The sequence below is a fragment of the Bacillus rossius genome, chromosome 1 (assembly GCF_032445375.1).
Source record: "Bacillus rossius redtenbacheri isolate Brsri chromosome 1, Brsri_v3, whole genome shotgun sequence".
Lineage (NCBI taxonomy): Eukaryota > Metazoa > Arthropoda > Insecta > Phasmatodea > Bacillidae > Bacillus > Bacillus rossius.
The window spans coordinates 32,636,384-32,648,640 of NC_086330.1; positions in this window are offsets into that span (position 1 = coordinate 32,636,384).

The window sequence follows — 12,257 nt, forward strand, 5'->3', positions numbered from 1 at the left end:
AGAGTTTTACTTACGGGCCGGGGCGGACATGTGATCCCGCGGGGAGACTTCAACTTTTGTGCTCCTGATTATTCATACTGGTAAATATCATAATTCATTAAAACCTCTTTTTCCTCTCCCCGCGTGCCCCCGTGCCCTTTTCCGGTGCAGGGCTTAACCCGGCCGCTTTAATTTTGCTCGTCGCGGAACAACGGTTCGCGACGCAGTCACTTTATGGTCCGGGCCGACTCCCGCGGACAGAAATTAATTTAATTCGTCGAGCATACGACTGCCGACTACAAACTTCAAGACTTTGCCCCTTAATATTATCTTCGTGGGCCCGCGACTCACACAGGTGAGCCTGGGCACGAAGCTATCTGCAGTTCATCACGGGAGTGGCCGTTAATCCACCCAAACTCTTCGTCGACCCACAATCCAATGTAGGGATCTTGTTTGCGAGTGCCACAACGTAACGTAATTGATTATCAGTGCGAGTGTACGTAGTGTCAACGTATTTTTTGTCAAGTGTAATTGTGTAACTTGTGCCCATCCACACTTTGTGAGATGCGGGATTAAAAACCATCACCTAAATAACGTTTTCTTTATTTCATAGAAGCCCCCTGAACAGTTAGGAAACAGTCCTCTACACTGTTTAGGGCCAGTGCGTATTAAAAGCAGGGACTCCCTTCCCCCATCAACAGCCGCCGATCCTAGTGGAACACGCAGGGGCAAAACCCCACGACCACCTCGGTTAATCCTCGAATTAACCTGGCGCCCGCCGGAGATTTCATTAAGAGCCACTAAAACCACTAGGACCGCCCCGGGTCTCTATCACGAGACCGCGGGTGACGGCAAACCAAACATGATTTTTTTTTTTAATTTTCAGCAATGTTTGGGAAAACCATCTCGATGAGTTCGGTCTTTGATTCAGTAGAGTGACAAAATTTGCAGGGAATGTAATGTATCTAGACGATGTGTAAACAGGAATTTTGCCATTATCATTATCGAGCAATTGTTTGGAAAATACTTCACCAGATTCGTCATTTTGCAATACGACTCGCATATTCATATTTAATTTTAGTGTCTTGACGTATTTCCATAAAATGGACGACTTCAAATTTGAATTGCATTATGTTCGTCGGCTGGCGTTGATCGAGGCATTACTGGCAATGTATGTCGAAAATCACATGCCAATAGAATCATCGCTCCACCAAACCAGTTTTGGTTGTTTCGTAAATCTTTCATTGTGCGGTCTAATGCCTCCAAAGATTTTTTTGTGTGCCATCGTGCATTCATCCAAACGATTAATCTGCTTTGCTGCAACACTTTGGCCATCGCAGAATTCATCGAAAGGTTGCAAGTTGGAATTTCATTAAATTGCATGTTCAACGGCAATTTGAGTGCTGAATGAGCTGTTCGACCGCCTTCCAAAAAGCAAAGAGTATATAATGCTGGGGCTAAGTTTACATTAAAAGAGTTTATAATAAAAGTTGCTGTCACCCACGGTCTCGTGATCGAGACTCGGGGTGGTCCTAGTGGTTTTCAGTAGCTCTAAAGGAAATCTCCGGCGGGCGCCATGTTAATTCGAGGATTAACCGAGGTGGTCGTGGGGTTTTGCCCCTGCGTGTTCCACTAGGATCGACGGCTGTTGGTGGTGGGAGGGGGTCCCTGCTTCTAATACGCACTGGCCCTAAACAGTATAGAGGACTGATTCCTAATTGTTCAGGAGGCGTTTACGAAATAAAGAAACTGTATTTAGGTGCTGGTTTTTTAATTCCGCATCTCACAAAGTGTGGATGTGGCACAAGTTACACAATTACACTTGACAAAAAATACGTTGACACTACGTACACTCGCACTGATAATTAATTACGTTACGTTGCGGCACTCGCAAACAAGATCCCTACATTGGTTTGTGGGTCGACGAAGAGTTTGGGTGGACTAACGGCCACACCCGTGATGAACTGTAGATAGCTTCGTGCCCAGGCTCACCTGTGTGAGTCGCGGGCCCACGAAGATAATATTAAGGGGCAAAGTCTTGAAGTTTATAGTCAGCAGTCGTATGCTCGACGAATTAAATTAATTTCTGTCCGCGGGAGTCGGCCCGGACCATAAAGTGACTGCGTCGCGAACCGTTGTTCCGCGACGAGCAAAATTAAAGCGGCCGGGTTAAGCCCTGCACCGGAAAAGGGCACGAGGGCACGCGGGGAGAGGAAAAATATGTTTTAATGAATTATGATATTTACGAGTATGAAGAATCAGGAGCACAAAAGTTAAAGACTCCCCGTGGGATAACACTTCCACCCCAGCCTGTAAGTAAAACTCTACTGCCGCTTTGTGCCGGCTTGGGAGGGGAGGAAGCGTCATGACGCGCCGAACTTTCTAATGTGCCGTTATTCCAAATTTATATTTATAATTAGTCATTATTATTTCTAGAACCCTCGTATTTTTATTACATCTGTTGATGTCGTACCGACCGAAGGCCATTAGCCCGGTCTCAGACCACAGTACTGGCTCCTGCTGGTGGAATGCACCCCTCGCCAAGTCTTCACCCAAATGAGACGAGCGGCGTAACCTTGGCGCATGGAGGGAGTGTCCCCCCCCCCCTCAGCTAGCCAACCCCTGAGGCAGTTCTGATCAGCTCGCGGCCTGGAGCGGACGTGCGCGTACCGTGGGGAGCCTTCCAGTTTTGTCTCTGATTCCTCACGACTGGTAACTATAGTCATCACCAAATACCTTTTTCAACGCAACTCCCCACGCGACTCCCGGTCGGTTTTTTTTCTACGGTGCAGGGATTAACCCGGCCGTCGCTACTTTCCAAGTCAAGCCACCGAGTCTAGGGGACACACTGGGGCCGATCGACCCACTCACGGTTAGACGACAGAGCTAGCCTGGCGTCCTCCCGGAAAACACCCCAATTTTCACGTACAGCTCCTTAGACTCGCCGCGGGAATCGCACCCGAAACCCCGGCTGATGGCACTGTCTGAATTAGTTAACGGAAGGCCTATAATAATAATACATACTAAAATTGAGATTAATAATATTTGAAAATAAAAGTCAAGCTTGAGACTGTCTGTCAGTTGTTGACTACTCCAGTGGCTATTGGCAAGTAAAAACAGGGAGGTGAATTAGGTTGATTAAAACTGTGGTTCATTATTGGCGGAAGGCCGCAAGGGATGTTCCGGACGTTTATTATTTGCGGTTTCCCACGGGGAAAACCGCTGCACCCCAACGAAGCACTTTCACTATTAAGGGTTGTTCTGTTAATTAAAAATCGCTTAATTCCTCGCAGAAATTAATGATGCATGAGAACTGTTTGGTGGTATTGGCATATGGGCATAATCTGTGAAAGCACTCACCGATGTCGACGGCTCGCTTGACTCACGTGACATGGGCTAGGAGTGCACTCCGTTAGCGGGGCTTAATACTGGCGGGTGGAGGCCGGGCTTTATGGCCTTCGGAGGGACAATGACAAGGTAGTCGTTAAGTTTTAATTTACTAAGTTTCTGCGCAATTTTCTTATTTTTTTTAATTTTAGAACCTTCTACGAAGTATCCGAAAACATTTTAAAAAAAGATGAAATAAATCGGTAAAGCCATTCTCAAGTTATTGTAGCATGACCAGGAGAAATAGGGGTTCATTTTTATTTATATTGTCGACGTTAGGGCCGTTCCCTTGGTTCGAAGTCGCTGCCCAGCTGCTCCAGTAGAGAGGGTACGTGCCACGTGGCAAGGGAACTACCCTAACTCGGGTGAAATAAAAGAGTTTATGATGTTAAGTTGTGTTTACTGCACACGTCACACACTGTACATGGGCTGTCACTGCTCCCATCTGTGACAGTCCATCAGGGCGAGGCCCGGCTCCAATACTTTGAGCGTGACACGACACTACCAGTGACTTGACTGGCGGTGACACGACAGTGACGCGACTGGTGGTGACACGACAGTGACGCGACTGACAGTGGCGTGAATGATGGTGACGTGACTGGCAGTGATGCAAATGATGATGACACCAAAGACTGTGACATAACTGCCGACGTGAACGACGGTGATGTGACTGACGGTGATGTGACTGACAACGCGAATGACGGTGACGTGACAACGGTGACATGACTGACAGTGTCCGTTCGACTCTCACTCACAACTTCGTGACCGCACTCTCTCATCCCACTCAGGCGACTAACTCGACCCACGCTCCGCGACATCTCAGCAGCCTCCCCCCTTGCAGCGCGCACATGAATCCCCCCTCTTCTCTTCGTGTGCGAGTTGGTGGAGCCCACATGGTCACAGGCGGGGAGACGCGACTCAGTCACCCGGTAACTCATCTACAGGTACACAACACAAATAGATATTTACACACTCACATAATTACATAAATAAAACCCTTATGAAAGGCACATTACTGTTATGGTGGTGCCTCTGCAGGGTGTTCCCCTCTCGGCCAAGGCCATTTGTTACACTTTTGCGCACAGGCGCTGGCGCACACGCAAGCTTGAAGCAGCAATGGGCAATAATGGCCTCAGCGAGCCGGAGGAGCACTTGGGACGACGTCAAATGCCAACCGTCCCCGAGGTCATTTTGCCCGCTGATGCTACGAGCACACGCACTTCACCATTAACACTCGGGCACTCGGGTGTTCATATTGGCATTCCATGGGCGGAAGTAGGAGTAACCTGCTGGGTGAGTACCCATGGCTAATAGTCTAGCAGGTAGGAGGGAGGCCTGCGGTGACGAATGGAACGGCAGGCAATTTCTGGAACCTGGGAATTCGGTGCGGTGTTTGGGTGTATAGGTGGGGATCTGTCCCCTTCCTTCACCTCATCAAGGAGTTCAATGATGACCACTTCCTCGGGGCCACAGGGCCCTTCAGGTGGATAACCTATGTGGTGGTGGTGGTACCCATCCCCGTTTAACCCTTCCATTACTTCCTCGGGGAATACGATTTTAGGGATGGTGTCAATGGTTGGTAACTCAGGGTTCTCTTCATCAGGGATTGGGGTAAGGGATGTGTTAACGATGGAGTTTTGGGCATCCCTGGAGGCCAGCCTGTCAGCAAGCTCATCCAGGTGGTCCATGGTGAAACCGTTGGGCTCATACCCATATGCTTGTTGGGTGGGCGTAGCTTCTCGGGAAAATACTGGAGCTCCGGGATTTAAAGAAACCTCGCAACCCGCTGGGTTGGTATTGCCAGTGATCATTTCGTCACCGAAGTTCGTCGGCACCTGAGGTGAGTCCGATCTCCTTCCTTCCCTACTGCAGTGGTTTCTTCCAGGGTCGGTGTCTAAGGGCATCGGGTCAGAATTGGCACAACAGCCTCCTCGCGGTGTCTCTGGTTGGTCACTGGGGCTGTCCTGATCTGTAAAACTATCCGCAGCTCCTGCAGTTGATGGTTGCTGCGGCATCGGGACTGTGCCTTGCCGCAAGGCATCACGTTGTATTTTGGGCGTTCGGCCATTCGGCTGCCGCACCAGGTAAGTGGTCATCCCCAAGAGAGCCACCACCTCCCTGGGCTCGGACCACTTGGGCGCGAGGCCCGCGCAAAACCCACTGCCTTGGCTGACAGATGCTGGAGCCTTACATGCACAAACTGGCCTGGAATGGTCTGCGGGGTGGATTTAAGGACTGGGGCATTCGATGATCCAAAAACTGGGCCTGATGCCTGCGTGCCCCAGCCCGTAGGGCCTCTACCAGGAAAGGTTCTTCTGTGTGAATGACGCCCAGTTCGGCAGGCAATGCCAAGTTGTGACCATGGAGCAGCTCAGCTGGAGAATATCCCGAGACCTCGTTCGTGCGCTGGTGGAGGCAGTACAAGAGGGTGGGGAGGTGAATGTCCCACTTAGTGTGGTCCTCATCAAGGCGGATACAGAGCTGGGTCTTAATGTCTTGGTTGTGGCATTCAGTGGGATTTGATCTGGGATGATAGGTAGGGGTGGTGTGATGATGGACCCCCCACCGACCACATGCCATCCGCCAGCTGTGACCCGTAAAGTAGAACTCCATTATCCGTGAGCAGCACTTGCGGATACCCATACCGTGGGAACACCTCTTGGTCCAGTAGAGCGATGATTGTTCTCGCCTTGACATTGGCGACAGCAAACACCTCGGTCCATCGCGTGAACACATCAGTGACTACCATGATGAACCGCTTTCCCCGGGAGGTGCGTGGGTAGGCGCCCATAATGTCAAGGGTCACTTCGTGGAATGGGTGGTCAGGGCGTCGGGAAACCTGTTGCTTTACACCATCAGGTCGACACGCCTTACACTGTTGGCAGCGTTGCCACTCACGCACGAACTGCTTGACATCGGCCGTGACCGTCGGCCAGTGGAACATCCTGCGGATTTCTCGCAGGGTCTGTTCAGCCCCAGGGTGCCCCGCCAGCTCATGACTGTGGAAGAACAGTAGGATGGCTGGCCGTGCAGCAGGGGATGCATGTATACTCCAGCGGCTTCCTTTGCGAGCACCATGGGTCTGAAGCATGCCATCGAGACTATGCTGATTGGGAAATGCTTGGTTGCCATACTCGGCCAGTCGGGCTTGCATTTGTGGGTCGTCCTGCTGGGCATCAGGGATGTGAGCCACCAGCTCTGCAATGGTGGCGAATGGGGGGGCCGGCTCCAGTGTGCTGGGCCCAGGCAGCATGTTCAGTAGGGCATCGTCGGGGGCCGAGTCAGAATAGTTGGTAATCGGAACCGGGGGCAGGAGGTTGTCCCACCCCTGGTCATTGTAGACTATGGTTCTGGGGTCCGGGTGAGGGCCCACCATGTGAACTTGGACTTGCCCTCCTGCACGGAATCCAGCCATTTGAGGCACTGGCTGTCCGTGCAGAGAAGGAAGGGGCGCCCCTCGAGGTAGTGTCGGTATCTTTTTAGTGCCCACACCATAGCGAGGCACTTTTGCTCATTGACATGGTATCGTCTTTCCGCTGGGCCAAACTTGGCACACGCATACTCGACAATACGTCTCTGGCCTTGGCCGTCCAGCTGGTACAGCACCACCCCCATGCCTTCCTGGCTGGCATCGGTCTGCAGGTACAGTGGTTCGTCCGGCACCAGCCGTGACAGGGTGTGGCAGTTGTGGAGCTGTTGTTTTACCTCGCCCAGGGCCTGGTCGGTGACCTGGGTCTACCGGAATTTGTGCTTTGGTGAAAGCAGGTCGGTCATGGGCGCGGTTATCGAGGCGAAGTGGGGAACAAATGACCTCAACCAATTTAACTGCCTCATGAGTTTCTGGAGCTGCTTCCGTGTCTTGGGTGCCTGCTTGCCCTCAATAAAGGACAGCTGTTTGGGCAGTGGGCGGCAAGCCTCTGCGTCCACAATATGGCCCAGAAACTCGATCTCCTCCGCCCCAATGTGGCACTTCCTCGGGGCACACATCAGCCCGTGCCTGGTGAGCCGCTCAAACACCAGGGCCAGATGGTGTGCATGTTTCTCCCACGAACATGACCAGATGATCACATCGTCCAGGTAGGCTTGGGCGAACTTGCCGATGTAGCCATCCAGGACACGGATCATCATGGTCTGGAAGGTCGCGGGAGCATCCATCAGTCCGAACAGCATCGCGCAGAACTGGAAGCGCCTGCCGTCTGGGGCGGTAAAGGCTGTTTTGTGGCTGTAGGTGGGGCATACTGGCACTTGCCAGTACCCCGACTTGAGGTCAAGTTTTGAAAATATGGTGGCATTCCCCAAGCCAGCGAGAGCATCCGTGATGTTGATAAATGGTGGTGGTGCCGGAATGGTGAGGTGATTTATTTCATTGAAATTTACGCAATATCTCAGTGTTCCATCTTTCTTGGTGGCCATTATGATGCGACTATTATAAGGTGAATTACTAGGTTCTATGATTCCACTCGCCAGCATCTCCTCGATTTGCGTCTGTATGGCATCCTGTTCACGGGTTCCGAACCCGAACACTTTCTGGAACGAAGGGTTATGGGGCAACAGGGGTATGCAATGCTCTGTTATTGTAGTCCTCCGTTACTGGTCCGCAGCTGCAAACACTTGCGAATGAGCCCTTATCACCTCGTCGATGTCGACGTGGTGCTCGGCTGGAACTCCATGATACAGCTCATCCAAACCTACAACTGTGCTAGGTGGGGATGGAATAGGCCGGTGGATACTATAGACAGTCCAGGAGCCGCGGGTACCAAAGTGCAAGCGCCCGGCACGGACTTCGATTGTAGCATCGACCTGTGCCAGCCAGGAAGCTCCCAGGATCAGCTCCTCTCATAGCTCATGCAGCACTATGGTGTCCGTTTGGCTAACATGGTCCCTTATGTGGATTTTTACCTGGGCGCGCCCAGACGTGGGCACACAAGCTCCCCTGGTGGCCAGCAGGACCGTCCGCGCCTCAGCCATCACGTCAGCACCGGCGACGAGATTAGCGGCAATATAGCTGTGGCTGGCGGCTGTGTCCACCAGCGCCTCCAGTTCCCGGCCATCCACCCAGACAGGTATGTGCAGTAGACTGCCTTCCTCGGGACCCATGCGCCCGAGCCGGGACAGCGTATCCTCTAGCCCCGCATCTACTGTCGAGGCCCCCAGCGATGTAGGGCGAGCGGCAGAGCTCGCCGGAGACTCGGGGCACGGCCCGTCGGGCCAGCGCGTACCGCCCCTGCCGACGTCAGGTGGGCGGGGCGGTAGCTCACTGGCGCCCGCAGCTGCTGGCGGGGATGCCGACGACGTGGGGCGATAGCCAGAGCATGCTGAAGACTCGGGACACGGCCCGTCGGGCCGGCGCGGACCGCCCCTGCCGACCTCAGGTGGGCGCGGCTGTAGATCACTGGCGCCCGCAGCTGCTGGCGGTGACGCCGACGATGTGGGGCGAGCGGTAGAGCTCACCGAAGACTCGGGTCATGGCCCGTCGGGCCGGCGCGGACCGCCCCCGCCGACGTCAGGTGGGCGGGGCGGTAGCTGACTGGCGCCCGCAGCTACTGGTGGGGACGCCGACGATGTAGGGCGAGCGGTAGAGCTCGCCGAAGACTCGGTGCACGGCCCGTCGGGCCGGCGCTGACCGCTCCCGCCGACATTAGGTAGGCGGGGCGGCGTGGCTGGTTGGAGTTTCGGAGAGCAGGGCCCAGCTGTCTCATTGCCTTCACCTAGACGTTTCCCGATTGTGTTGTGTCTCCTCCGTTTCCCCTTTCTCCGGTGGCCTTGACGGGGCATTCGCGGTGCCAGTGGTACATTTCTGTTGGACAGTCCTGCAGGGACGCGGCCGCTCTTCGCGTAATTCCTTTGACAGTAGCTCCTCGATCACTGGCAGTATCTCGTTGACTGAGCCACTTGTCTTCAGACGTCGGCGGAGGCGTAACTTTTGATAAATAAAGCCTTCCACGCTTTCCCCGGCCCGCTGTGTTTGACAGTACAGCTGGTACCGACAGCTGGCACGGGAACGCGAGTCATCAAAACGGGATTCTAACCAGGTAACGAATTCGGTCCAAGACATCCAGTATTCGTTTGCCACCGCCCACCAGGCTTCGGCACTGTCCCGGAGCTGTCCACTAACTCTGTCCGTGAACTCGTCCTCGGGCACCACGTGTCTTGATAGTCTGTCCCAGCATGCTTGCAGAAATGCATGTGGATCTTCACGTGCTTGCCCTGTAAATATAGGCAGTGACACCGTCGTTACAGGCTGCGCATAGAAATAGTCCGTCCCTGAAATTAGCGAATTCGCGCGCAATCTTGCAAATCCGGTGTCTGACAGTGCCGCACACAAAGCACCGCGCTGTCTCGCCTGGTCGCCCGGGACAGCCTACCATCGCGCATGTTACATGCTCCCTTATCACGGCCCGCTCTGTGTCATGGTTATATATTTCCTTTTTATAGTCTTTTCCTTAAGGGTACACGAGCACCATAGTGTAGTGCCCTCCCCTCGCAAGCTGCACTCTCCATGTGGCTTATGACACACTTGGCAGACCCCGTCCATATTCACGCGCACAGGTGCGTAGCATTCCGCATCCTGCACGGCTGACCGGCCCGAGCAGCTGACCGGGACGTCGGGTGGCGAGGAACAGACAGGCAGGTGGGCCCGCTTCCCCTCCTCAACGGCCGGAGGTCACGTTTCCGCACGCTCTTCGCCCCGCAGAAGTTGACCCGGCGGCGTGGTGATCTTTAATGGTCCGACTCGGCTTTACTCGTCGTCACTCGGCTGGACTCGGCTCCCGCTCGACCCGAAGGGCGCAATTCGTTTGCTCTCATCCGGCGCGATCCCTTGAAGGGGAAAAGGGGGAAGAGCGAACTCACTCGCGCGGCCGAATGAAACCCGATACCTGCGTGATGTGCTCTTATCGCTTGACGGCGCAATCTCACACCATTTTGGCGCGTCGTCTTCCGCTCCCGCACCGCTCTTGTCCCCGCTCGACTTCCTGCAGCATCCTCTTGGCTCCCGAAAGCTATGAAAATCCGCACTTTTCATGTCGGTTTCTATGTAATAGCTAATGGTCAGCCCCACGTTGGGCGCCATTTTGTCAATGTTAGGGCAGTTCCAGTGGTTCGGAATCGCTGCCCAGCTGCTTCAGTAGAGAGGGTACGTGCCACGTGGCAAGGGTAGTACCCTAACTCGGGTGAAATAAAATAGTTTATGATGTTAAGTTGTGTTTACTGCACACGTCACACACTGTACATGGGCTGTCACAGCTCCCATCTGTGACATTCCATCAGGGCGAGGCCCGGCTCCACACACTTTGAGCGCGACACGACACTACCAGTGACCTGACTGGCGGTGACACGACAGTGATGCGACTGGTGGTGACACGACAGTGACGCGACTTACAGTGGCGTGAATGATGGTGACGTGACTGGCAGTGATGCAAATGACGATGACACGAAATACTGTGATGTAACTGCCGACACGAGCGACGGTGACGTGGCTGAGGGTGATGTGACTGATGGTGACGTGACTGACAGTGATGCGAATGACGATGACACGAAAGACTGTGATGTAACTGCCGACGTGAACGAAGGTGATGTGACTAACGGTGACGTGACAACGGTGACACGACTGACAGTGTCCGTTCGACTCTCACTCACAACTTCGCGACCGCACTCTCTCATCCCACTCAGGCGACTAACTCGACCCACGCTCCGCGCTGTCTCGGCGGCCTCCACCCTAGCTGTGCGCACATGAATCCCCCCTCTTCTCTTCGTGTGCGAGTTGGTGGAGCCCACATGGTCACAGGCAGGGAGATGCGACTCAGTCACCCGGGAAACTCATCTACAGGTACACAACACAAATAGATATTTACACACTCACATAATTACATAAATAAAACCCTTATGAAAGGCACATTACTGTTATGGTGGTGCCTCTGCAGGGTGTTCCCCTCTCGGCCAAGGCCATTTGTTACACTTTTGCGCACAGGCGCTGGCGCACACGCAAGCCTGAAGCAGCAACGGGCAATAATGGCCTCAGCGAGCCGGAGGAGCACTTGGGACGACTTCGATATATATATAGATGCTTACCAAAAGCACCATTAACACAAATGCAAACATATTTGGGGGAAGCCTTCTTTTCACAGACGAGAGAGCCAAACGCCTGATCGTGCATCTTCGGTTTTTTTTTGTTAATTGTTAATAAATATACAACTCATAATAACTATTGGTCAATTAGGTTAGGTTAGCTACATTATAAATACTTTAAAACATTGTGGATGATTGATTTGGTTAGGATAGCTGCATAAAGATACTGTGAAATCATGTGAACAGTTTCCCCCAAATAAATACACCTGTTGTGGTACGGGAAAAAAAAGCGAGCATGAACTTCGGGTGTGGCTCTCTTGTCTGTAAAATGATGTCTTCCCTATATTTGGAGCGATTGTATATATAATAACAGGCTGAGATGACACGAGAGTTTATATCAAAATGGATAACAAGTTAATAATTACAATTTTACATAACTAAAAAAAGACACAAGCAAGCAAATGTAAATTAAAAAATATATTTTTGAAAATTGTGCTCATACATTTATCAAATACAATTTATTCCTGCTATGTAAAAGCTTTATATCAGGTTATATTGACAAATTATATTTATATAATATTTGAGTTGTTGGTATGAAATATTTTTTCACAGATTATTTTGTGTGATCCATTTCTATTCTTGGTTGGATTGCATTAATCATAAGGAAATCCCATATTTGTCAGTTACCTACTGGCCCGAAATACCCTCGTTCGTGCAAGTTATGAATTTTGCCTTTGGGAATAATAACAAATACGGTTTCAGTTATCTATTTGATATGTGAAAATAAAAAATGAACTTACATTTTTTTTAATTTTAAAATTTGG